Source organism: Ranitomeya variabilis, chromosome 5, assembly GCF_051348905.1.
Source record: "Ranitomeya variabilis isolate aRanVar5 chromosome 5, aRanVar5.hap1, whole genome shotgun sequence".
Classification (NCBI taxonomy): Eukaryota; Metazoa; Chordata; class Amphibia; order Anura; family Dendrobatidae; genus Ranitomeya; species Ranitomeya variabilis.
The window spans coordinates 332,592,093-332,618,591 of record NC_135236.1 but is presented as its reverse complement, the minus strand read 5'-3'; the positions used below and the strand labels follow the sequence as shown (position 1 = coordinate 332,618,591).

General features: G+C 43.6%; 1 protein-coding gene across 1 annotated transcript in view; it reads left to right on the top strand.

Moving 5' to 3' along the window:
- Window positions 1–26,499, top strand: part of FBXL13 (F-box and leucine rich repeat protein 13) — a 377,146-nt gene that overhangs the window by 118,193 nt on the left and 232,454 nt on the right. The gene's annotated exons all lie outside the window — the stretch shown is intronic.

The following is a 26,499-nucleotide window of genomic DNA, read 5'->3' as shown; positions in this document are numbered from 1 at the left end:
TCCATGTCAAAAACTTACATACTGATGGCATATGGCTGACAATATGGATGAGCTTTTTTCTGGATGAAAGATGGATGATTCTTCATATGCTCATATGAATTTAGTTCTAGAAGTTTCCTTAGTTAATTTGTTTCCTGGGGTAACTGCATCTTTTACCTGTTGTTTTACAGTTGGTAAAGTCTGTCTTGTGATATGATCCCATATAGTGGTTGGTGCACACTCTGTCGAGGTGTAGCTGCTTTACAAAAGTCGCATAAGTCATGCATTTTGTCTGATTTCTGTCCTAGCACTGACCACTACATGAGTCACTACCCGCTTAGTGGTATACTGCTACATAACCTCTATTAATTTACCGTACATACTCGAGTATAAGCCGACCCGAGTATAAGCCGAAGCACCTAATTTTGCCACGAAAAACTGGTTAAGCTTATTGACTCGAGTATAAGCCGGGTATGCATTGTCCCCTCATCCCTGTCCTGGTATGCGTGGCTCCCCCTGTCGCTGTCTTGGTATGTGTGGCTCCCCCTATCGCTGTCCTGGTATGCTTGGCTCCCCCCGTCCTGTCCTAGTATGCTTGGCTCCCCCTGTCACTGTCCTGGTATGCATGGCTCCCCATTCTGTCTTGGTATGTGTGGCTCCCCCTGTCGCTGTCCTGGTATGCGTGGCTCCCCCTGTCACTGTCCTGGTATGCGTGACTCCCCCATCCTGTCTTGGTATGCGTGGCTCCCCCCTCCCGTCCTTGTATGCATGCTTCCTGTTACAAAAGAAAACAAAAAAAATATCCTACTCACCCTCCAGCGTGCCCTCGCAGCATCTCGTTCCAGCTTCCAGCAGCTCTTCCTGTGCTGGGCGATCACGTGGCACCTCTCATTAAAGTAATGAATATTCTCTCCACGCCTATGGGAGTGGAGATGCGTGCATATTCATTATCTTAATGAGTGGAGCCACGTGATCGCTCAGCACAGGAAGAGCTGCTGGAAGCTGGCACCAACGAGATGCTGCGAGGGCACGCTGGAGGGTGAGTAGGATGTCTTCTGGAAGCCGGTGGCTGCGGCTTCAGCTGTTACTGTGCGCACTATGAGAGAAATGAATATTAATTTCTCTTTAGCAGTGGCACAGGCTTTAGCCTCTATGACCCGCTGCTCCGCCGCTCCCCCCTCCCCCGCCTTCTTTCTGGGACAATGACTCGTGTAGAAGCCGAGGGGGGTGTTTTCAGCGCAAAAAAATGTGCTATAAAACTCGGCTTATACACGAGTATATACTGTACGGTTTGTAATTCCTATTCCTTGAAAACTCCATCCCCAGAACTCTTTAAAACTTACAAAGATGTTTTCTCCAGCAAACTGTTTTCCTCACTACAAAGTTGAAAGCTGCTTCTCTTTTAGATGTATGTTTAGACTGTGCTGTGTTGTTTTCTGTCCAAAAATGCTGAGGTTTTGGTTCTATAACATTATATAATTCAGCTGGAATGTGTTATCTGGTTTCTACTTTTTTTACTGCAGTATTAGTATACACTCAGTGATTATGTTATTTACTTTACTTTTATAGCACCATTCATTTCCACAGCGCTTTACAGACATTATCATTACTGTCCCCATTGAGACTCACAATCTAAATTCCCTATCAGTATGTCTTTGCGGTGTGGAAGGAAACCGGAGTAACCGGAGGAAACCCACACAAACACGGGTAGAACATACAAACTACTTGCAGATGTTGTCTGTGGTGGGACTTGAACCCAGGACCCCATCGCGGTAAAGCAAGGGCTGTAGAGTTGGTAAGCCTGGCTCCTCAATTTCGACTCTACAGCACTGCTTCACTACTGAGCATGTACATAAAGTGCAGAACAGATTAATCTCCACTAAAACCCGAGATCTTTAGATCAGGAACAGAACAGACATTTATAGGACAATTTATAACTTTCCCAAATTTTTATGAAAAAATATTCACCACATACTGCATTGCACTATTGTACCCAATTTATTATACATTTTAGGGGTAGGACTGTCCATTTTATGCAAACTCCACCAAAATGGACACCAGCTCCACGACTCTGACTTCACAGCCCAGTTTAAAGCTACAGTACATTGCTAACCACTGAACCACCGTTCTGACATCATGTAAATGTTCATTCCTATCTCTACCTGTAGGAATATTAGAATATTTGACTTTAAGAGCTTCTTCATCATTAGACTGTAGATGCAAAAGAAAAAAATAATGAATTATCCAATTTGCTCATCATATTGGTGGGAGAGATTATAAGTTATTACATGTCTGTTTAGACCAGCGGTGGGGAAACTTTTCTGCCAATGGCCATTTGGATATTTAATCATCATTCATGCTATCTCTGCCCACAAAGTGGCACTGGCACTGGCATCAAGATGTAATCTTTCACTGCACGCACCTTAGCGTTCAATTTTGAATGCTAAGTGCATGTCCTCACAGATCAAGAAGAAATTAAAGGTCCGTAAGCCATCAAAACACAGCTGTGCTGGCCCAAGCACTGCAGTCCTCAGGAATCTTCCTGGGGGCTGGAGAAAAGGTCATTGCTGGCCGTAAATGATCATGGGCCTGAGGTTCCCCGTCCCAGCTCTAAGCCGAGAGTCCCAAACATGCAGCCTGCAAAGCTATTTCTAAATTACCCTCAGCGACTCATGGCATTTTTTCTCCCTTCTTTTCTCCTACAATTTTCTCCCGATCCTTTCATACCTGTTTATTCTTATCCCCTTCACGACATTTTGTCTACAAATGCGTCACATGTCGTGTGCCGCCTTTTGAAACAGTCTCCTGCCCTGAGCCCGCATCTTTTCCAGCACATGATAGCAACTCTGACAGCGACATTTAACACACCTACGCTGGAATCGTGTCAATAACCCCACCCATCTGCGGCCTCGTCACATGATCATGGGGCGCCAATCGGTTGGCATGATAATCGGGGGTCTGCAGGAGTCCCACATGGATGTCATTGTTGATCTGCTATGAGTGCTGCCCTGTGGCCATCGTTCATTGGAGACTATTGAAGCCAGAAAAAATGTAAAAAAAAAGTTTTTAGAAAAAACGTAAAAGTTCATCCCCTTTTGCCCCATTAGAAATAAAACAATAAAAAAATTGAAAAAACACACATCTTTGGTATTGCTGCTTTCCTCAAAATATAAGAAAACAAACTAAAATACCAGAATTATGTTTTGTTGGTCGCCCCAACATTGTAATAACAGGTGATCCTAAGATTGTCTCTACCGCAAAATAAGTATCAATAAAAACATCAGCTCAGCTCGCAAAAAATAAGCCCTCACCCAGCCCCTGATCTCGAAAAATTAAAACACTGCGGGTCTCATAAATTGGTACATTTTTTTTTCTGCAAACTTTTGATTTTTTTTTTACAACTTAAATAAAGAAGAACCTAGACATGTTTGGTGTTTATGAACTTGTAATGACCTGGAGAATCATAATGTCAGGTCAGTTTAGCATTTAGTGAAAATTGTGAAAAAAAAAGCAATAGTGGAATTGTAATTTTTTTTGCAATTTCACCTCACTTGGAATTTTGTTCCTGTTTTCCAGTACATTATATCGGAAAACCAATGATGTCGTTCAAAAGTACAACTTTCCCCACAAATAGCAAACCCTTACATGGCTATATTGACGGAAAAGTAAAAAAGTTATGGCTCTGGGAAGAAGAAGAGCAAAAAACAAAATTGAAAAAAAAAATCAGAAAATGGCCCGGGGGTGAAGAGGCTAAGAGTCCAGCGTGCATGCATGAATTCGGGGTGGTGTTGCAGTCAGGGCTGTGGAGTCAGAGGGGTACTGTTGCAATCAGTGTCCATTTTGTTGGAATCAATATAAAATGCACCAAATCCGACTCCTAAAATATATAATAAATTGGGTACAGTAGTACAATGCAGGATGTGCTGAATATTTTTTCATAAAACTTTGTGAAACTTATGAAATGTTCTATAAATGTCTGTTCTGTTCCTGATTTAAGGATCTTGGCTTTTAGTTGAGATGAATCTGTGCTGCACTTTATGTACCTGCTCAGTAGTGACCAGGGCTGAGGATTCGGAGTCAGGGAAATTGAAGGTTTGGCTTGATGACTCCTCAGCCTTGGTTGCAGTGGTTTGTGTGGTCATGTGATCAGATTCCACCTACCACACAACTTCAATCTCTTGATCCAGAGGTGTAGCTAGGAGTTCAACTCAAGAGGGGTGAAATATCTTAGTGGGCCCCTGCAGTTAACTATGTTTACAACTACAGTGGAGCTGCCTAACCTCAACAGATGACCATAGTTTTACAGAAAATAAATCTCTATTCAAAGGTCAACAGTGGAAGAGTGGAAGATACCAGTCCTGTAGAACATATAAGAGATTACAGTACAATTATAGATAGTGACTTACAGATGGTGGTTTTTTTCTGATGGAGTAGTTTACATTTCCCGTCTTTTCCATTTGGCCCAGACCGACATGATAACTTCTTCCAGCCAGGACTCGTCTTCAGAGATTACAACAAAGACACATTTGATTTCTCACAATTCCAGCCACGTCCCCATCTATTGCCAACCTACACAAACTCCTCATCCTGGTGATAACCCAATACTGAACCGCTGACGCAGTATGTGTCCCTATTATGGCAACTGCTGTTTGGTGCAATAACAATGCTCCTCTTAGTGCTTCACATAATAATGCCCACCACTGTGCCCCTTGCAAAGTAAAATGCCTCCTTTGTATCCTCTAGATGGTAAAATTGATTTCTAGAATATATTACTGCCTTCTGCAAGTGCCCTAACAAAGAGTGCCCATATTTTGCCACCTAGAAAGTAACAATGCTCTGTGTGCACCTCAGACAAACAGAATACTCTGAGTTCCCCTATAACAATAAAGCCTATTAAATGCTCACTTAGAGGGAATCTGTCATTAATTATTCTGGGCATGCAGGTTATAGACTGCTGAAAAAAGTCATACCTGTATGCCTCATATCAGATGCCTTGTTGTTGAGAAATCATCTTTTATCCATTTATGTAAATTACCTCTTTCAGATTCTGGGGAGGACAGTGCCTGGAAGATAACTCAGCCTCCAGAGCTTATTTTACGTAAAGGGAGAGTTAGCAGTGTGCTGATCTCACTGCAGAGCTGTGCGTGATTATACCTGACACACCTGCAAGTTCTTCTCTGCTTCAGCTTCCAGCTCACAGGCAGACGGTGTTACAATATTGTTACAATACAGCAGAGCTAAGAGAGAAGCAAAAATGTGTTTCCAGGAAGACAAATTTCATTTCTCCTGTTCTGTGTCAGTTACTTGTCTCAAAATGGTAACCCCACCTTCTTGTAAAATATGGCCATATTAACCCCTTTACCCACAAGGCTGTTCACGACCAGGCCAGATTTTACAATTCTGACCAGTGTCACTTTATGTGGTAATAACACTGGAACGCTTCAATAGTGGTAACATTTCTTTAATATGACTTTCGTTCATTTGTGAAAAAAATGGAAATCTGGCAAAAATGTTTAAAATTTTGCAATTTTCAAACTTTTAATTTGTATGCTTTTAAATCAGAGAGATATCACACAAAATAGTTAATAAATAACATTTCCCACATGACTACATCAGTACAATGTTTGAAACACAATTTTTTTTCTTTAGGAAGTTATAAGGGTTAAAAGTTAGCCAGCAATTTTCTCTACAAAATTTGTAAAACCATTTTGTTTAGGGTCCACATTATATTTGAAGGGACTTTGAGGGGTATTTATGACAGAAAATCCCCCAAAGTGACACAATTCTAAAAACTGCACCACTCAAGGTGCTCAAAACCACATTCAGGAAGTTTATTAACCCTTCAGATGCTTCACAGGAATTTTTAGAATTTTTTCACAAATTTTTTTTCTTAGACCCATTTTTTTTTATTTTCACAAGGGTAACAGGAGAAAATGGACAACAAAACTTGTTATTATACACAGTAGCTCTGTGTATAGCGTAAGCGTACAGATAATACACTGGCTCACCAGATAAGTCTCTAGTTGAAGATGTTCATCTTCGCTTGTCTTCTTCATCCAGTGCAGACCATCATCACTTCCTCCAGCCAAAACTCGTCTCGGCAGAAAATAACACAGTCATCTAGAGCACATTCCCCAATTTTTCCCCAACTTCTACACTACGCCAGAGGAATAAAAAAAGTGACAATGTTGCCCTTCACAGTAACAGGACCTCCCACCACCCACCCCCACTGAAAACAGTATCCTCAAAAATAAAATATATCACAGCATTAATAATATCCATTAATTAGCCCCTACAGTAATAATGTCCTACATCCTGGCAACTTCCGTAATAACGACCCCCATCCTGGCCCCCATGTGTCTTCATCCTGCTCTCATATGTCCTCCCATCCGTGCCCCATGTGTCCTCCCATCCGGGCCCCATGTGTCCTCCCATCCGGGCCCCATGTGTCCTCCCATCCAGGCCCCATGTGTCCTCCCATCCAGGCCCCATATGTCTCCATCCGGGCTCCATATGTCTCCATCCGGGCTCCATCTGTCTCCATCCTGGCCTTATATGTCACCATCCTGCCTCCATTTATGTCGCTATCCTGTCTCCATATATGTCTCCATTCTGCCCCCATATGTCTCCATCCAGCCTCCCTATGTCTCCATCCTGCCCCTATATGTCTCCATCCGGCCCCTATGTATCTCCATCCTGCCCCCTATATGTCTCCATCCTGCCCCTATATATGTCTCCATCCTGCCCTTATATATGTCTCCATCCTGCCCTTATATATGTCTTTATCCTGCCCCCATATATGTCTCCATCCTGCCCCCATTTATGTCCTCTCATCCTGCCCCCCATATGTCTCCATGCTGCCCACATAAATGTCCTCTTATCCTGCCCCATGTCTCCATCCTGCCCCTCTATATGCCTTCATCCTGCCCCACATATGTCTCCATCCTGACCCCCATATGTTCTTCCATCCTGCCCCACCCCATATATGTCCTCTCATCCTGCCCCCCATATGTCGTCCCATATTGTGGATATGAGTTAAAAAAGAGTTATCCTTACCTATAATAATAATCTTTTTTTTATATAGCGCTAACATATTCCGCAGCACTTTACAGTTTGCACACATTATCGTCACTGTCCCCAATGGGGCTCACAATCTAAATTCCCTATCAGTATGTCTTTTGGAATGTGGGAGGAAACCGGAGTACCCGGAGGAAACCCATGCAAACACAGGGAGAACATACAAACTCCTTGCCGATGTTGTCCAAGGTGGGATTAGAACCCAGGCCAGGGTCCAGCGGAGTCCTCTTCCTCAACCATTTGAGGCGCGGACACGCTGGCGCATCATGTCAGAGATATGCGCATTGAGGTCAGCTGCCAGCCTCTGGCTGACGGCTCCTATTGCTGTGTAGGAAGCTGTCCTGCACAGCAATAGGTTGTAACTGAACGTGCGTCTGAGGACACACGTTCAGTTATTAGCGAAAGTCCAAATCCTGCCCCGGGGGCCCGGACAGGTAAAGACGGGGGCCCGGACCAGACCCTCCTCACCGGGCCCCATACTCCAGTAAGGGCAGTAATGCCCTGATGGCGTTCCTGTGTGGTCAAACACTACTTTTGAGGCACAGAACAAAGCTTGGAAGGGAAGGAACATCATATTATAGTGCAGGTTTTGCTGTTATGGTTTACAGGTACCATGTCACATTGGCAGAGTTCCTGAGGTGCAGAACATCAGAACCCCCATAAGTGACCTTAATCTATTCATCTAAAGGTGCAGTGATTATTTTGACACCACAGGTGGGTCACAGAACTTTATACCATTTGGCGGCGAAGAATAAAATAATTACATTATTACCACAAAAATGTTGTTTTAGCCCCATATTTTACACATTCACATGGAGAGATCGGTAATAATGGCACTAAAACTTGTCACATAATTTCTGCTGAATGTAGAAATACTGTCACGGCTCCCAGGTATTAATGCTGCGGGGAGAGCTGCACACAGCATCAAAGGAGCTGAACTAAATGCCGGGTTACTAATCTGGTAACCAACAGGACCTTAGACATGTGACAGAGTGGGAGGAGGTCAGGGGGTGGAGCCAGAGGCCGGGGAACAGAGAAAGGATAAAAACTAGAAAGTTATCAAACAAGCAAAGATCGGAGCCAGGACATCACGAGGTACCAAAAGGGACAAACAGGGGATAGTCAGAAGCAAAGCCAGAGTTCAGTAACCCAGAAGAACAAACAGAGTAATGCACGGAGAGCAAGATAAACACAATGCAAACCGGGCACATACTCCAGGGGTCAAGCGCACTGACTAAAGCAGAACGTATAGCTGACAGAGAAACCCAGGTAGGAGTGAGTATAAATACGCCTCCCATCTTGAAAGAGACGCCAACAACATTAACCCTGAGAGAACAGGACATTAACCATGTCCTAACCATGACAAATACCTCACATGTATCATAGTCACATGGTAAGACTCGGTAGGGACGAAGCGCTATTTGCCTCCTGGCACGCAGATTTTCCTAGAATAGTTCTCGGACTCCATATACAGAGCCCCTAAGTTCCCATAGATCAGAATACTTCCCCTCAAGTGACTCCATTTTGGAAATAACACCCCTCTAGGAATTTATTTACAGGTGTAGTGACGATTAACTTAATTGTGTGTTTTCCAGAAACAAACAGCAATAGATGTTGCTGAGTGGAAATTGCAAATCTGCCATTGTAGTGCAAATGTGTTTCTATAGAAACTGTAGTGATCTGTACTCACTCAGGTGTGGTTGAGGTAGGCACTGGAAGCAGTATTGTAAAAGTGTCCAAGCAAGTTTATTAAAACTGCATAAACTCCTCTGGATAGGAAAACAAACTAACAGCTTTTCGTCACAAAGTGAAAAAACAAACAGAAGAACAGTCCATGTACTACTGCAGGTCCACCCGCTCAGGTCAGTGTCTTTAGCAACACACACTGGAGGTTCTCCACACCTCCGACCACAGACCCTGAATGAGACATTTGGCCTCCATTTTATTAGCCAAACCACGCCCCTGGGGTTGGGATATGTGAGCGGTTATTCCCACCCATCTCTTATGACAGCTCGTAAAACCCAGCCCTGGAACAGACCAAACAACGCTCTCAGCACTATACGTGCTGGAGCATACTTCCGAGCTCACATCACCACAGCTAATAGCCGCGATGACACATATCTTCCCTCAAGGACTTGTATGGTGGCCATTTTACAACACGCACCCCGTAAATGAAGTGGGCTCTCATCTCTATTGACATCAGTACATCAGTACTGACAAATCTGTGGACACTAAATATGGTTTAGGTAAACTGGGGCTCAGGAAGGAGAGGGACATTTAGATTTTGGAGCGCAGAATTCGCTGGACTTTTGTTTGGGGGGAGCCATTTCGCTTTTCCAGAGCCTTTGTGTTACCAACATGGAAACCCCCTATATTTCCAATGACAATTGATGGACCTGAGTTCGGGCTTGCTGTATTTGTTGATTGAGTTGAAGCTTTTATTGGAAGCATTTTACAGAACATTTTAGATTACATTTAACCTGCAGTCTCTACGCTGAGCACTTACATCGGGGTTTTTATCGAAATCTCCAAATTGTAATTCAGATGAAGCCCCCAAGAGATCCTTTCACTATAATGAGGCAGTAGAGTTACTCTAGACTTCGTCTGTTCTCTATTCAGCTGTGTCTTTCTTTTCAGAGGTGCACAAAACTGTTGCTGATCGCGCCTTTACGTATACACACTTAAAAAGGGGGACACCGCTGGATCACAGATCAGACGGCATCCACTGTGCCTCCATCTGCCTCATTATAGGGAATCTTCCCCTAGCGGTTCCTTCTGAATCATGTATTTTCAAAAATTAATGCGGAAACCCTGTGTAGAACGCAGGATAGATGGAAGCCGAGCCTTAGGACGGGTCACATTAACGTATAGCATCCGATGCAAGACCATCAGATGCAATATGCTACTGACACCCAGCTGAAACTCTGCTGCAAGCGTGAATTGAGTGTCATATTACTGTGATCCAATCCTCTTACATGCGAGAATCAGATCACAAGTGAGGAGAAGGAGGAAAGATTAATCTCTCCATCTTCTTCTTTGCCGGTCTTGGCATATATCGGACTTCACTCTGATGACATCCGAGTGCTGTCTGATGTTTTGCATGCACCCATTGACTTGAATGGGTGAGCCCCTTGCAAAATACGCTGCCAATCTCCGCATGCCTCGTTGAATAACACTGGCCAGAGTGCAATGTGAGATTTTTTCGCATTGCACTCTTCCATATTATGCGCCAGTGTGAGCAAGCTGTGAATAAGTGACCCCTGTTACAGCTACGGGGTGCTGTATGTGCTCCTCAGGATACGCATGGAGGCGTATCTGTAATGGTGATAATGAAACAGTGTCTGGCATGATTGTAAATGGCCAGTATGTGCCGCAGAGGGAGTCTGCGCTGTAAGCCAGTAATGTTGTTGTTATAAGACCTGTAGTCCCACAAGTGTTTGTATTGTTGTAAAGGGAGGCTTACAGGGTTAGTTTGAGAGCTGGGCGGGTCGAACTAACCACACACACCACTCACCTATGGGAGTGGTTACAGGTTCATAATGTGACCATGGTGTAGTCACATGGTCTCTGTAATGGAGAGTGTGTAGATCCTGGATGGCTTGTGTGTTGGGAGGTCCTGTGTGTGGACCAGATCCCTGAATAGCGCACTGAGAGGCTGTGGATCTGAAGACTTGTGTGTTGGGAGATCCTGGGAGTAGGATCGGATCCCTGAATAGCGCACTGAGAGACTTGTGTGTTGGATGGTCTCAGGTGGGGACGGACATCCTGAAGAGCGCACGGAAAGGCCGAATGTATGCAGAGTCTGCAACGGCACTGCATTGGGGGAGCTACAGCCCGTCTGAGGATCTGGACTGTCAGGTGGCCTGGTGAGCAAGGCATTGTTCGGGACGGTGAACCTAGTTCGGCAGCTTCCCTGGGAACATGGACTGACGAGGAGTCGGCGTGTGGAGCAAGAGCTCCAGGAAGGTAACCCAGAGTTGGGGAACTGTGTGCACAGACGAGGTCAGTTAATGAACTGTGCAGTCACCCATGTTTAGAGACTGCAACTTAATGTCATCTGTTGGTGCCTATTGTGTTCTATGAAGTATATAATGAACTGTGCATAACCCAGTTTATGACTGTATAATAAACCGCATGGACTGTTTAATAGAGAAAATCGCGCCTGTGTGACTGAATCCATTGCTAAGCGAGTGTCCCCCAACACATGCAGTAAGCGCTATCTTACAAAGCTCTTAGTGCGATCTTTGAGAGGCAGAATGAACAAATCAACAGCAAGTCAAGAATTGGTTTTATTTTTTTGCTGTTCCTCGTATGGTATAAATCATTAAACGACTTTATTCTATGGGTCGCTGCGATTACAGCAATACCAGACATTTAGTTTTTTATGTTTGGCTGCTGTCACACACTAAAAAATGCTTCTTTTTTTTGCAAAACCAAGTTTTTGCAGCGCCAAATATTGAGAGCTATAATTTTTCTATATTTCTGCTAACAGAATCATGGGAGGGCTTGTTTTTGCGTAATGAGTCAGAGTTTGTATTGGTATGATTTTCAAGCACATATCATTTTTGTTATCACTTTCTATTCCGATTTTTGGGAGGCAGAATGAACAAAAAACAGCAATTCAGGAATTGTTTTTTTTATGCCATTCACTGTATGGTAAAAGTGGTAAGGCAACTTTATTCTTTGGATCCGAACGATTACAGCGATACCACATTTATATAATTTCTTAATCTTTTGGCGCTTTTACGCAATAGAAACAATTTTATTAAAAAATAATTGTTTTTGCATCACTATATTAAGAGAGCTATAGTTTTTTTTTATATTTCTCCACTGACAGTGCTGTATGACAGTGGAGCGCCCCGTCAGGGCAAGGGGGTACTCGGTACCGAGTCCAGTCGGCTCAAAGGGGGGAATGTCATGGTGGCTGACCTGGTCCGTGGCCCTGGGACGTCCGTATAAAAGGGAAAGGTCTTTAAAGGGATAAAGTTTATGTTTGTGACACCACCTGTGGTATTCGGTCAGGGTGACCGACACGGCTTTAAGGGGTCCGCTGGGGTGATGTTATGGCACTAGATGGTATACCTTCCCACAGGTGAAGTATATCCCCAGGGCTTCCTGGTGTGTAGATGGTGGTATGGTGAGAGGCGCAGAGAAGAACGAGGACAAAGTTGCAGTCTCTTTACCTTTACTGAAAACTTCAGCATCCACAGTCCAGAGCACCAGACCACAGGGCAGGCAGTCCGGCCAGTTCGGAGGCAAGTCCAGAGTCCTCTTGTCCAGGTGGAAATCAATAGCCTTCCCTTGCGCTGTAGTGGTGTAGTCCCTTACTGCATAAGCTTCATATAAGGGCCTCACAGATGTGGTGTCTCTCTCTCTGTCCCCCGTAGTTGGATAGGACAAAACCCACATGACTGGTGGCTTGAGGCTGTTTATAGGGACTCTAGCATGCCCAGGCCTCTGAGGGATGCCACCGTGCCTCCTGGGTGTAGGTGCGGACAGGTAACATTCAATTAGCTGTCCTGCCGGTCTCTGAAGTAAGGCATAGAGGTCCTTACTACCTCGGTGTTCCGGTTACCGGTGTTCTGCGCCTCAGAAGGAGGCAGCCTGTTCGGGGTTGGTCCCCTTCTGGTATCCCTTCCTGTGCTTTGCTTTCCTTCACGCTCGCTGCAATACAATTCTGCCTTCAAAATGTCTCTTTCTGGGAGCTGCAGCTCTTATGGCATGCACAGCTCCGTGGACCCTCTTTCCTCTGTCCTGTGACAGGTATTCGCTCCTGCCAGGAACACCTTCCCTGAAGGACTGACTAACTCTCCCTACAGACTACCAGTTATATATGTATGGGGAGTCACCTAGTAAATAGGATCAAAAGCTCCCCCTGGTGGCCTGGAGTATGAATGTGTTGCATGTTTGTGATACCTGGATGCAGTTATCCTTCCTTGCCTCCAAACGTAGCATCACTCTCCCCGAGAGGAAAGCAATGCCACTGTGACGACCAGGACCCTGGGGCGTCACAGCAGCTTGTGTTTTTGTAGGGCAAGATGTCGCTTTTAACCCCTTCCTGACATCCGACGTACTATCCCGTCGAGGTGGGGTGGGCCCGTATGACCGCCGACGGGATAGTACGTCCAGCGCGATCGGCGGCGCTCACGGGGGGAGCGCGGCCGATCGCGGCCGGGTGTCAGCTGCCTATCGCAGCTGACATCCGGCACAATGTGCCAGGAGCGGTCACGGACCGCTCCCGGCACATTAACCCCCGGCACACCGCGATCAAACATGATCGCGATGTGCCGGCGGTGCAGGGAAGCATCGCGCAGGGAGGGGGCTCCCTGCGGGCTTCCCTGAGCCCCCCGCAGCAACGCGATGTGATCGCGTTGCTGCGAGGGTCTTACCTCCCTCCCTGCCTGCTTCAGACCCGGATCCAAGATGGCCGCGGATCCGGGTCCTGCAGGGAGGGAGGTGGCTTCACAGAAGCCTGCTCAGAGCAGGCACTGTGAAGCAACCTGCACTTCTCTCAGATCGGTGATCTGTCAGAGTGCTATGCAAACTGGCAGATCACCGATCTGTATTGTCCCCCCCTGGGGCAAAGTAAAAAAGTAAAAAAAAAAATTTCCAAATGTGTAAAAAAAAATTAAAAAAAATATTCCAAAATAATGAAAAAAAAAAAATATATATTCCCATAAATACATTTCTTTATCTAAATAAAAAAAACAAAACAATAAAAGTACACATATTTAGTATCGCCGCGTCCGTAACGACCCGACCTATAAAACTGGCCCACTAGTTAACCCCTTCAGTAAACACCGTAAGAAAAAAAAAAAAACGAGGCAAAAAACAACGCTTTATTATCATACCGCCGAACAAAAAGTGGAATAACACGCGATCAAAAAGACAGATATAAATAACCATGGTACCGCTGAAAGCGTCATCTTGTCCCGCAAATAACGAGCTGCCATACAGCATGATCAGCAAAAAAATAAAAAAGTTATAGTCCTGAGAATAAAGCGATGCAAAAATAATTATTTTTTCCATAAAATAGTTTTTATCGTATAAAAGCGCCAAAACATAAAAAAATAATATAAATGAGGTATCGCTGTAATCGTACTGACCCGAAGAATTAAACTGCTTTATCAATTTTACCAAACGCGGAACAGTATAAACGCCTCTCCCAAAAGAAATTCATGAATAGCTGGTTTTTGGTCATTCTGCGTCACAAAAATCGGAATAAAAAGCGATCAAAAAATGTGACGTGCCCAAAAAGTTACCAATAAAAACGTCAACTCGTCCCGCAAAAAAAAAGACCTGACATGACTCTGTGGACCAAAATATGGAAAATTTATAGCTCTCAAAATGTGGTAACGCAAAAAATATTTTTTTGCAATAAAAAGCGTCTTTCAGTGTGTGACGGCTGCCAATCATAAAAATCCGCTAAAAAACTCGCTATAAAAGTAAATCAAACCCCCCTTCATCACCCCCTTAGTTAGGGAAAAATAAAAAAAATGTATTTATTTCCATTTTCCCATTAGGGTTAGGGCTAGGGTTGGGGCTAGGGTTAAGGCTACAGTTAGGGTTGGGGCTAAAGTTAGGGTTAGGGTTGGGGCTAAAGTTACGGTTAGGGTTTAGATTACATTTACGGTTGGGAATAGGGTTGGGATTAGGGTTAGGGGGTGTGTCAGGGTTAGAGGTGTGGTTAGGGTTACTGTTGGGATTAGGGTTAGGGGTGTGTTTGGATTAGGGTTTCAGTTATAATTGGGGGGTTTCCACTGTTTCGGCACATCAGGGGCTCTCCAAACGCGACATGGCGTCCGATCTCAATTCCAGCCAATTCTGCGTTGAAAAAGTAAAACAGTGCTCCTTCCCTTCCGAGCTCTCCCGTGTGCCCAAACAGGGGTATACCCCAACATATGGGGTATCAGCGTACTCAGGACAAATAGGACAACAACCTTTTGGGTCCAATTTCTCCTGTTACCCCTGGGAAAATACAAAACTGGGGGCTAAAAAATAATTTTTGTGGGAAAAAAAAGATTTTTTATTTTCACGGCTCTGCGTTATAAACTGTAGTGAAACACTTGGGGGTTCAAAGTTCTTACAACACATCTAGATAAGTTCCTTGGGGGGTCTAGTTTCCAAAATGGGGTCACTTGTGCGGGGCTTCTACTGTTTAGGTACATTAGGGGCTCTGCAAACGCAATGTGACGCCTGCAGACCATTCCATCTAAGTCTACATTCCAAATGGCGCTCCTTCCCTTCCGAGCCCTCCCATGCATCGAAACGGTGGTTCCCCCCACATATGGGGTATCAGCGCACTCAGGACAAATTGGACAACAACTTTTGGGGTCCAATTTCTCCTGTTACCCTCGGGAAAATACAAAACTGGGGGCTGAAAAATAATTTTTGCGGGAAAAAATTTTTGTTTTATTTTTACGGCTCTGCATTATTAACTTCTGTGAAGCCCTTGGTGGGTCAAAGCGCTCAAAACACATCTAGATAAGTTCCTTAGGGGGTCTACTTTCCAAAATGGTGTCACTTGTGGGGGGTTTAAATGTTTAGGCACATCAGTGGCTCTCCAAACGCAACATGGCGTCCCATCTCAATTCCTGTCAATTTTGCATTGAAAAGTCAAACGGTGCTACTTCCCTTCCGAGCTCTCCCATGCGCCCAAACAGTGGTTTACCCCCACATATGGGGTATCAGCGTACTCAGGACAAATTGTACAACAACTTTTGGAGTCCAATTCCTTCTTTTACCCTTGGGAAAATATAAAATTGGGGGTGAAAAGATAATTTTTGTGAAAAAATATGATTTTTTATTTTTACGGTTCTGCATTATAAACTTCTGTGAAGCACTTGGTGGGTCAAAGTGCTCACCACACCTCTAGATAAGTTCCTTAGGGGGTCTACTTTCCAAAATGGTGTCACTTGTGGGGGGTTTCAATGTTTACGCACATCAGGGGCTCTCCAAACGCAACATGACGTCCCATCTCAATTCCTGTCAATTTTGCATTGAAAAGTCAAACGGCGCTCCTTCCCTTCCGAGGTCTCCCATGCGCCCAAACAGTGGTTTATCCCCACATATGGGGTATCAGCGTACTCAGGACAAATTGTACAACAACTTTTGGGTCCAATTTCTTCTCTTACCCTTGGGAAAATAAAAAATTGGGGGCGAAAAATAATTTTTGTGAAAAAATATGATTTTTTATTTTTACGGTTCTGCATTATAAACTTCTGTGAAGCACTTGGTGGGTCAAAGTGCTCACCACACCTCTAGATAAGTTCCTTAGGGGGTCTACTTTCCAAAATGGTGTCACTTGTGGGGGGTTTCAATGTTTAGGCACATCAGGGGCTCCCCAAACGCAACATGGCGTCCCATCTCAATTCCAGTCAATTTTGCATTGAAAAGTCAAATGGCGCTCCTTCGCTTCCGAGCTCTGTCATGCGCCCAAACAGTGGTTTACCCCCACATATGGGGTATCGGCGTACTCAGGACAAATTGTACAACAACTTTTGGGGTCCATTTTCTCCTGTTACCCTTGGTAAAATAAAACAAATTGGAGCTGAAGTAAATTTTTTCTGAAAAAAAGTTAAATGTTCATTTTTATTTAAACATTCCAAAAATTCCTGTGAAGCACCAGAAGGGTTAATAAACTTCTTGAATGTGGTTTTGAGCACCTTGAGGGGTGCAGTTTTTAGAATGGTGTCACACTTGGGTATTTTCTATTATATAGACCCCTCAAAATGACTTCAAATGAGATGTGGTCCCTAAAAAAAAATGGTGTTGTAAAAATGAGAAATTGCTGGTCAACTTTTAACCCTTATAACTCCCTAACAAAAAAAAATTTTGGTTCCAAAATTGTGCTGATGTAAAGTAGACATGTGGGAAATGTTACTTATTAAGTATTTTGTGTGACATATCTCTGTGATTTAAGGGCATAAACATTCAAAGTTGGAAAATTGCAAAATTTTCAAAATTTTCGCCAAATTTCCATTTTGTTTGCAAATAAACGCAGGTAATATCAAAGAAATTTTACCACTATCATGAAGTACAATATGTCACGAGAAAACAATGTCAGAATCGCCAAGATCCGTTGAAGCGTTCCAGAGTTATAACCTCATAAAGGGACAGTGGTCAGAATTGTAAAAATTGGCCCGGTCATTAACGTGCAAACCACCCTTGGGGGTGAAGGGGTTAATAATACCATTTTTTATTCCATTCGACTTTTTTATCACGTTTTATTCCACCTTTTTTCAGAAATATGGCAAACCATTGGTGACCGTTTTATATATTAGTTCATTCTGGAACCGGCAATACCAAATATGTGTACTTTTTTTGTTTTCTTTTTGTTTTTACACTAGTATATGGATTTATTGGTAGAATATTTTTTAATTTGTTCTTTATTTTGTGGGTTTTTTTTTTATATTTTTTGCAATTTTATACCTTGTCCCAGGATGAGACATCAACTTTCCACTGACTGATCACTGATCTTATACTTTAATGTCTCAGCATTGCAGGGTATTAGATCAGTCTCTGGCACACAGGGAAAGGTGTGTCAGCTCCTACTCTCAGCAGGATCTCATAGGCCACCGTATCTGGGTGACCCTGCTGTCATCTTTCAGCCCGGGGTCACCATGTAGAGTAGACCATCGGCACAATGCAATCACATTGTGCCAATAGGAGCAGAGAGGAAGCTCTCTTCCTCTCTAAGCTGATGTCACTGTCACTATTGACAGCAGCATCAATGGGTTAAACGCTCGCGATTGGTGTTGGCAACGATCGTGGTCGTTTCTGCAGATTGTGGGCATTTCTGCAGGGTGTTGGTTATAATATATAACTGATGTCCGCTGATGATCCTGATCGTCGTGCCGTAAATGTACAGTGGTTTGTGTACAACTTGTGTACAACCCCTGTCTTAAAGGGGTTAAAGCAGGTTTTTGTGTAAAAAAATGTTAACACTTTTTTATTTTTTTTCCCATAATATGGTCTTTATTAACCTCTGTAAAACTTGGGAACTTTTCATTCTTTTTTCGACTTTGTTTTTTCCTCTTCTTGTTCCAAGGGCCATAACTTTTATTTTTTCTATTATGAGGGCTTATTTTTTGTGGGATAAGTTGTACTTTTGAATGACACAATTTTTTTCCTATATACTGTACTGAAAATAGAAGAAAAAAACCTAAGTGCTGCGAAATTGTTAAAAAACCTTGGATGTATGCCATCTTTATTTGTTGTTTTTTTTATGATGTCCGATGTGCTTAAAAAATTATCTAGAAAAGTCATTCTTTAGTTCAAGTATAAATATGGCAATTGCAAACTTGTCCCGTTGTTTTTTTGTTATTTTTCACTTTGTGCAGAATTATTAGGCAAGTGAGAATTTTGACCATATCATCATTATTATGCAGATTTTCCAACTCCAAGCTGTATAAACATGAATGCTTATTGGATGCAGCAGATCAGGTGATGTGTATTTCTGTAGTGAGGGAAGGTGAGGCCTAATGATATCAGCAGCTTTTATCAAGGTGTGTAAAATTATTAGGCAGCTTGTTTTCCTCAGGCAAAATAGGGCAAAAAAAATATTTAGCTGACTCTGGGGCGAGATCACAGAACAATCAAATGTTTCATTGCAAATAGTCACCAAGGTCACAAAAACATGTTGAGGAAAAAAACACACATTAACTGCCAGATATGCCAAATAACTATCAAACATTAAGCAACCAGGAACACATTATCCTCCAGTCATCCTCCAGTGAATCTGCACCTTTATTTTTTACATGAGGTTGGTATCAGTAGCACAGCATACTCCAAATGTCATAATTTATTTTTCACTTTTAACAGGAACAAAATATGTACGAGCCCCATTTTTGCCACATACATGACAACTATGATGTGGCATTAGGACGAAAAGAGTGTTTCCTATGCTATGATTTAGTTGCAGTTGTGAACCTTTGCTGCCTTTTCCAGTGGCCGCCTCCCTTTACTGTGGTTCATTCTAGGTTTTTCATGTGGCCTGGTGATATCATGTGACATTATCACACAAGGCCTGTAAAAGTTGACTTAGAATCTTATGTCTTTCTGAGTATCACATAAACTTTGTGTTCAGTTACCTTGGGTTTTGGTGTTTGCCTCCCCAGTTGTTCTCTCAGCTGGTAATTATTTCAGAAACTCCTGTTTGCTGTAAGCATTATTAACTCCTCTTTGGACTTGTTCACACTACAAATGCTACTTCATCAGCATGTATCAAATTGGAGAATGAGAAGGGGTCATCTTAAAAGTGGTCAACTCCTTTAAAGGTGGTAACATCTTAGGCTACTTTCACACTAGCGTCGGGCTCGGCCCGTCGCTGTGCGTCAGGCCGACGTTCCCGACGCTAGCGTTGTCTCCGCCGCACAACGGGGGCAGCGGATGCATTTTTCCAGCGCATCCGCTGCCCCATTGTGAGGTGCGGGGAGGTGGGGGCGGAGTTCCGGCCGCGCATGCGCAGTCGGAAAAGACGTTTTTTGCTCTCAACGGTCCGCCACTGCACGACGCATCCGTTGCACGACGGGTGCGACGTGTGGCAATCCGTCACAATGCGTCGCTTAATGTTAATCAATGGTGAAAAAACGCATCCTGCAAACACTTTTGCAGGATGCGTTTTTTCGGCAAAACGACGCATTGTGACGGAATGCAGTTAACGCTAGTGTGAAAGTAGCCTTATCCAGATTAGAGCTGCATGGAATTTAAACCTATTCTGCATTAAAAAGGATGACTAATGAAAGACCATGTTGAACATCTGTGATGGTCACTAGGAATATCTTTGTCTTTGTTCCAGAACTTCGTTAATGAGAATTTTTGCTATATCCTATACCAATATGTCCTTTGTTTATCTAGATGATATCTTAATCTTCTACAGAGACCTAGATTCACAGCATCTTCATGTCTTCCCCATTCTGAAGAGACTGTGATAAAACCACCTTTTAGCAGGAAAAAAGTCTCTTTGAGCTTTATAAAAAGCCGTTCATCAGATATATCATCTCTTCCAGAAGTTTGTGTAAAGATCCATAGAAAGTTTCTGCTACTTTTGATTCTGCTACTATTTGTTGGCCAGAACCTGTTAGTCACAAAGATTCCTCAGCTTTGCAAATTCTTACTGTCAGTGCATTAAAAACTACTGTCAAGTACCAGCTCCTCTTTTGGTACTTACTCTGTAGGGCATTAATTATTGGAACTGGTAGGATTCTGCTGTTCAAGTCTTCCAGGAATTTGAAGCTTATTTTCCACTACTCCAGGCCTACGCCATACTTTTGTCAACAGACTGTTATTCCTTGAAGTGGATACTTCTCTTACAACCCCTGGCAAAAATTATGGAATCACCGGCCTTGGAGGATGTTCATTCAGTTGTTTAATTTTGTAGAAAAAAAGCAGATCACAGACATGGCACAAAACTAAAGTCATTTCAAATGGCAACTTTCTGGCTTTAAGAAACACTAAAAGAAATCTAGAACAAAAAATGTGGTAGTCGGTAATGGTTACTTTTTTTAACCAAGCATAGGGTAAAAATTATGGAATCACTCAATTCTGAGGAAAATATTATGGAATCACCCTGTAAATTTTCATACCCAAAACTAACACCTGCATCAAATTAGACCTGATCGTTACTCTGCATCTAAAAAGGAGTGATCACACCTTGGAGAGATGTTGCACCAAGTGGACTAACATGAATCATGGCTCCAACACGAGAGATGTCAATTGAAACAAAGGAGAGGATTATCAAACTCTTAAGAGGGTAAATCATCACGCAATGTTGCAAAAGATGTTGGTTGTTCACAGTCAGCTGTGTCTAAAATCTGGACCAAATACAAACAACATGGTAAGGTTGTTAAAGGCCAACATACTGGTAGACCAAGGAAGACATCAAAGCGTCAAGACCGGAAACTTAAAGCAATATGTCTCCAAAACAGGAAATGCACAACAAAACAAATAAGGAATGAATGGGTAGAAACTGGAGTCAAATTCTGTGACCGAACTGTAAGAAACTGCCTAAAGGAAATGAGATTTAGACATAGAAAAGCTAAACGAAAGCCATCATTAACACCTAAACAGAAAAAAACAAGGTTACAATGGGCTAAGGAAAAGCAATCGTGGACTGTGGATGACTGGATGAAAGTCATATTCAGTGATGAATCGCGAATCTGTATTGGGCAAGGTGATGATGCTGGAACTTTTGTTTGGTGCCATTCCAATGAGATTTATAAAGATGACCGCCTGAAGGGAACATGCAAATTTCCACAGTCATTGATGATATGGGGCTGCATGTCAAGTAAAAGCACAGGGGAGATGGCTGTCATTACATCTTCAATAAATGCACAAGTTTATGTTGATATTTTGGACACTCATCCCATCAATTGAAAGGATGTTTGTGGATGATGAAATCATTTTTCAAGATGATAATGCATCCTGCCATAGAACAAAAACTGTGAGAACATTCCATGAAAAAAGACACATAAGGTCAATGTCATGGCCTGTATGCTGTCCTCATACACGTTAGCAGGGTGTGCAATGAGACATGTAGCTAAGCCCCCTGTCTTCTTTAAGAAAAGAGGCTGCAAAGGTGCTTCTTGCTTTTGCCGCTTCAGCTTTTGTGCGCGCAATCACGGCGGCATTGCTGACGGATGATTGTTATGATCCTAGTGGTAGAGGATCTCAGAAGTACCAGCTAAGTCCGCAAACACAAAAACCAGCTCATAGGGAGGTGGTAACTTGGCTGACCGTATATCTGATCCTAGCACAACAACTAGAAGTAGCCAGGGAACGTACCTACGTTGATTCTAGACGTCTCGCACCAGCCGGAGAACTAACTAACCCTTTCAGAGAAAATAAGACCTCGCTTGCCTCAAGAGAAAGAACCCCAAAGTTATGATACAAGCCCCCCACAAATAATAACGGTGAGGTAAGAAGAAAAGACAAACGTAAGTATGAACTAGATTTAGCAAAGAGAGGCCCACTAAATAATAGCAGAAAATAGGAAGAGAACTTATGCGGTCAGCAAAAACCCTACAAAAATATCCACGCTGAATATCCAAGAACCCCCGCACCGACTAACGGTGTGGGGGGAGAATATCAGCCCACTAGAGCTTCCAGCAAAAATCAGGAATCACATTGTAACAGGCTGGAACAAAATAGCAGCAATGCGAATAAACAAAAATAAGAAAGCAGGACTTAGCTTATCTTGCAAAAAGCAGGAGACCAGGAGTCAGGAGCAAACAGACATAGACTGACTACATCGATTCCAGGCACTAGACTGAGTTTCCAGGAAGTCTAAATAGGAACACCCAAGGCATAACGAACCAGGTGGGTACCAACCTGGAGAAAGACAATCCAAGTGTCATACCGCTAGTGATCACAAGAGGGAGCCAAGAAATACAGTTCACAACAGTACCCCCCCTTTAAGGAGGGGTCACCGAACCCTCACCAAGACCACCAGGGCGATCAGGATGAGCAGCGTGAAAGGCACGAACCAAATCGGCCGCATGAACATCAGAGGCGACCACCCAGGAATTATCCTCCTGACCATAGCCCTTCCACTTGACCAGATACTGAAGCCTCCGTCTAGAGAGACGAGAATCCAAGATCTTCTCCACCACATACTCCAATTCGCCCTCAACCAAGACCGGAGCAGGAGGGTCAACAGCAGGAACCACAGGCACAACGTACCGCCGCAACAAAGACCTATGGAACACATTGTGAATGGCAAACGACACCGGAAGATCCAAACGAAAAGACACCGGATTAAGGACTTCCAAAATTTTATAAGGACCAATAAAGCGAGGCTTAAACTTAGGAGAGGAAACCTTCAGAGGGACATACCGAGAAGACAACCAAACCAAATCCCCAACACGAAGTCGGGGACCCACACCGCGGCGGCGGTTGGCAAAACGCTGAGCCTTCTCCTGTGACAATTTCAAGTTGTCCACCACATGATTCCAAATCCGCTGCAACCTATCCACCACAGAATCCACCCCAGGACAGTCAGAAGATTCAACATGACCCGAGGAAAAACGAGGATGAAAACCAGAGTTGCAGAAAAATGGTGAAACCAAAGTAGCGGAACTAGCCCGATTATTGAGGGCAAACTCAGCCAATGTCAAGAAGGTCACCCAATCATCCTGATCCGCAGAAACAAAACATCTCAAATACGCCTCCAGCGTCTGATTAGTTCGCTCAGTTTGGCCATTAGTCTGAGGATGAAAGGCAGATGAGAACGACAAATCAATGCCCATCTTAGCACAAAAAGATCGCCAGAACCTGGACACAAACTGGGATCCTCTGTCAGACACGATATTCTCAGGAATGCCATGCAAACGAACCACATTCTGAAAGAACAAAGGAACCAGATCGGAAGAGGAAGGCAACTTAGGCAAGGGCACCAAATGGACCATCTTGGAAAAGCGATCACACACCACCCAGATGACAGACATTCCTTGGGACACCGGAAGATCTGAAATGAAATCCATGGAAATGTGTGTCCATGGCCTCTTCGGGACGGGCAAGGGCAAAAGCAACCCGCTGGCACGGGAACAGCAAGGCTTAGCCCGAGCACAAATCCCACAGGACTGCACAAAAGAACGCACATCCCGCGACAAGGAAGGCCACCAAAAGGACCTAGCTACCAAATCTCTGGTACCAAAAATCCCAGGATGCCCTGCCAACACTGAGGAATGAACCTCGGAGATAACTCTGCTGGTCCATTTATCAGGAACAAACAGTCTATCAGGTGGGCAAGGGTCAGGTCTACCAGCCTGAAATCTCTGCAGCACACGTCACAAATCAGGAGAAATGGCCGACAAGATTACTCCCTCTTTAAGAATACCAGCTGGCTCTGAGACTCCCGGAGAGTCAGGCACAAAACTCCTAGAAAGAGCATCAGCCTTCACATTCTTCAAACCAGGCAGGTATGAGACCACAAAGTCAAAACGGGAGAAAAACAGCGACCAACGAGCCTGTCTAGGATTCAAGCGCTTATCAGACTCGAGATACATCAAATTTTTGTGGTCAGTCAAGACCACCACACGATGCTTAGCTCCCTCGAGCCAATGACGCCACTCCTCAAATGCCCACTTCATGGCCAACAACTCCCGATTACCAACATCATAGTTCCGCTCCGCAGGGGAAAATTTCCTAGAAAAAAAAGCACAAGGTCTCATCACAGAGCAACCAGGGCCTTTCTGCGACAAAACAGCCCCTGCACCGATCTCAGAAGCGTCCACTTCAACCTGAAAGGGAAGTGAGACATCAGGCTGGCACAAAACAGGCGCCGAAGTAAACCGACGCTTCAGCTCCCGGAAAGCCTCCACGGCTGCCGGAGCCCAATTAGCCACATCAGAGCCTTTCTTGGTCATAACCGTCAAAGGTTTAACAACGCTAGAGAAATTAGCAATAAAACGACGGTAGAAATTAGCAAAACCCAAGAACTTCTGAAGACTCTTAACAGACGTGGGTTGAGTCCAATCAGGAATAGCTCGGACCTTGACTGGGTCCATCTCCACTGTAGAAGGGGAGAAAATGAAACCCAGAAAGGAAACCTTCTGCACTCCAAAGAGACACTTTGAGCCCTTCACAAACAAAGCATTATCACGCAAAACCTGAAACACCATCCTGACTTGCTTTACATGAGAATCCCAATCATCAGAAAAAAACAGAATATCATCCAGATAAACAATCATAAATTTATCTAGATACTTCCGGAAGATGTCATGCATAAAGGACTGAAACACTGAAGGAGCATTAGAGAGCCCAAAAGGCATCACCAAGTACTCAAAATGGCCTTCGGGCGTATTAAACGCTGTTTTCCATTCATCTCCCTGCTTAATGCGCACAAGGTTGTACGCACCACGAAGATCTATCTTGGTGAACCACTTGGCACCCTTAATCCGAGCATACAAGTCCGACAATAGTGGCAACGGATACTGAAATTTGACCGTGATTTTATTCAGAAGCCGATAGTCTATACAAGGTCTCAAAGACCCGTCTTTTTTGGCTACAAAAAAGAATCCCGCACCAAGAGGGGAAGAGGATGGACGAATATGTCCTTTCTCCAAAGACTCCTTTATATAAGAACGCATTGCGGCATGTTCAGGTACAGATAGATTAAATAATCGTCCCTTAGGAAATTTACTACCAGGAATCAAATCTATAGCGCAGTCACAGTCCCTATGAGGAGGGAGGGCACTGGAACCGGACTCACTAAATACATCCTGATAGTCCAACAAATACTCCGGAACTTCAGAAGGAGTAGAAGAAGCAATAGACACCGACGGGGAATCGCAATTAATTCCCTGACAACCCCAACTTGACACAGACATTGCCTTCCAATCCAAGACTGGATTATGGGTCTGTAACCATGGCAGACCTAAAACGACCAAATCATGCATTTTATGCAGAACAAGAAAACGAATCACCTCCCGATGTTCAGGAGTCATGCACATGGTCACTTGTGTCCAATACTGCGGTTTACATAGTTACATAGTTACATAGTTATTAAGGTTGAAGGAAGACTGTAAGTCCATCTAGTTCAACCCATAGCCTAACCTAACATGCCCTAACATGTTGATCCAGGGGAAGGCAAAAAAAACCCATGTGGCAAAGAGTAACTCCACCATGGGAAAAAAATTCCTTCCCGACTCCACATACGGCAATCAGACTAGTTCCCTGGATCAACGCCTTATCAAGGAATCTAGTGTATATACCCTGTAACATTATACTTTTCCAGAAAGGTATCCAGTCCCCTCTTAAATTTAATTAATGAATCACTCATTACAACATCATACGGCAGAGAGTTCCATAGTCTCACTGCTCTTACAGTAAAGAATCCGCGTCTGTTATTATGCTTAAACCTTCTTTCCTCCAGACGTAGAGGATGCCCCCTTGTCCCTGTCTCAGGTCTATGATTAAAAAGATCATAAGAAAGGTCTTTGTACTGTCCCCTCATATATTTATACATTAAAATAAGATCACCCCTTAGTCTTCGTTTTTCCAAACTAAATAGCCCCAAGTGTAATAACCTATCTTGGTATTGCAGACCCCCCAGTCCTCTAATAACCTTGGTCGCTCTTCTCTGCACCCGCTCCAGTTCAGCTATGTCTTTCTTATACACCGGAGACCAGAACTGTGCACAGTATTCTAAGTGTGGTCGAACTAGTGACTTGTATAGAGGTAAAATTATGTTCTCCTCATGAGCATCTATGCCTCTTTTAATACATCCCATTATTTTATTTGCCTTTGTAGCAGCTGCCTGACACTGGCCACTGAATATGAGTTTGTCATCCACAAATACACCCAGGTCTTTTTCATTGACGGTTTTGCCCAGAGTTTTAGAATTAAGCACATAGTTATACATCTTATTACTTCTACCCAAGTGCATGACCTTACATTTATCCCCATTAAAGCTCATTTGCCATTTATCAGCCCAAGCTTCTA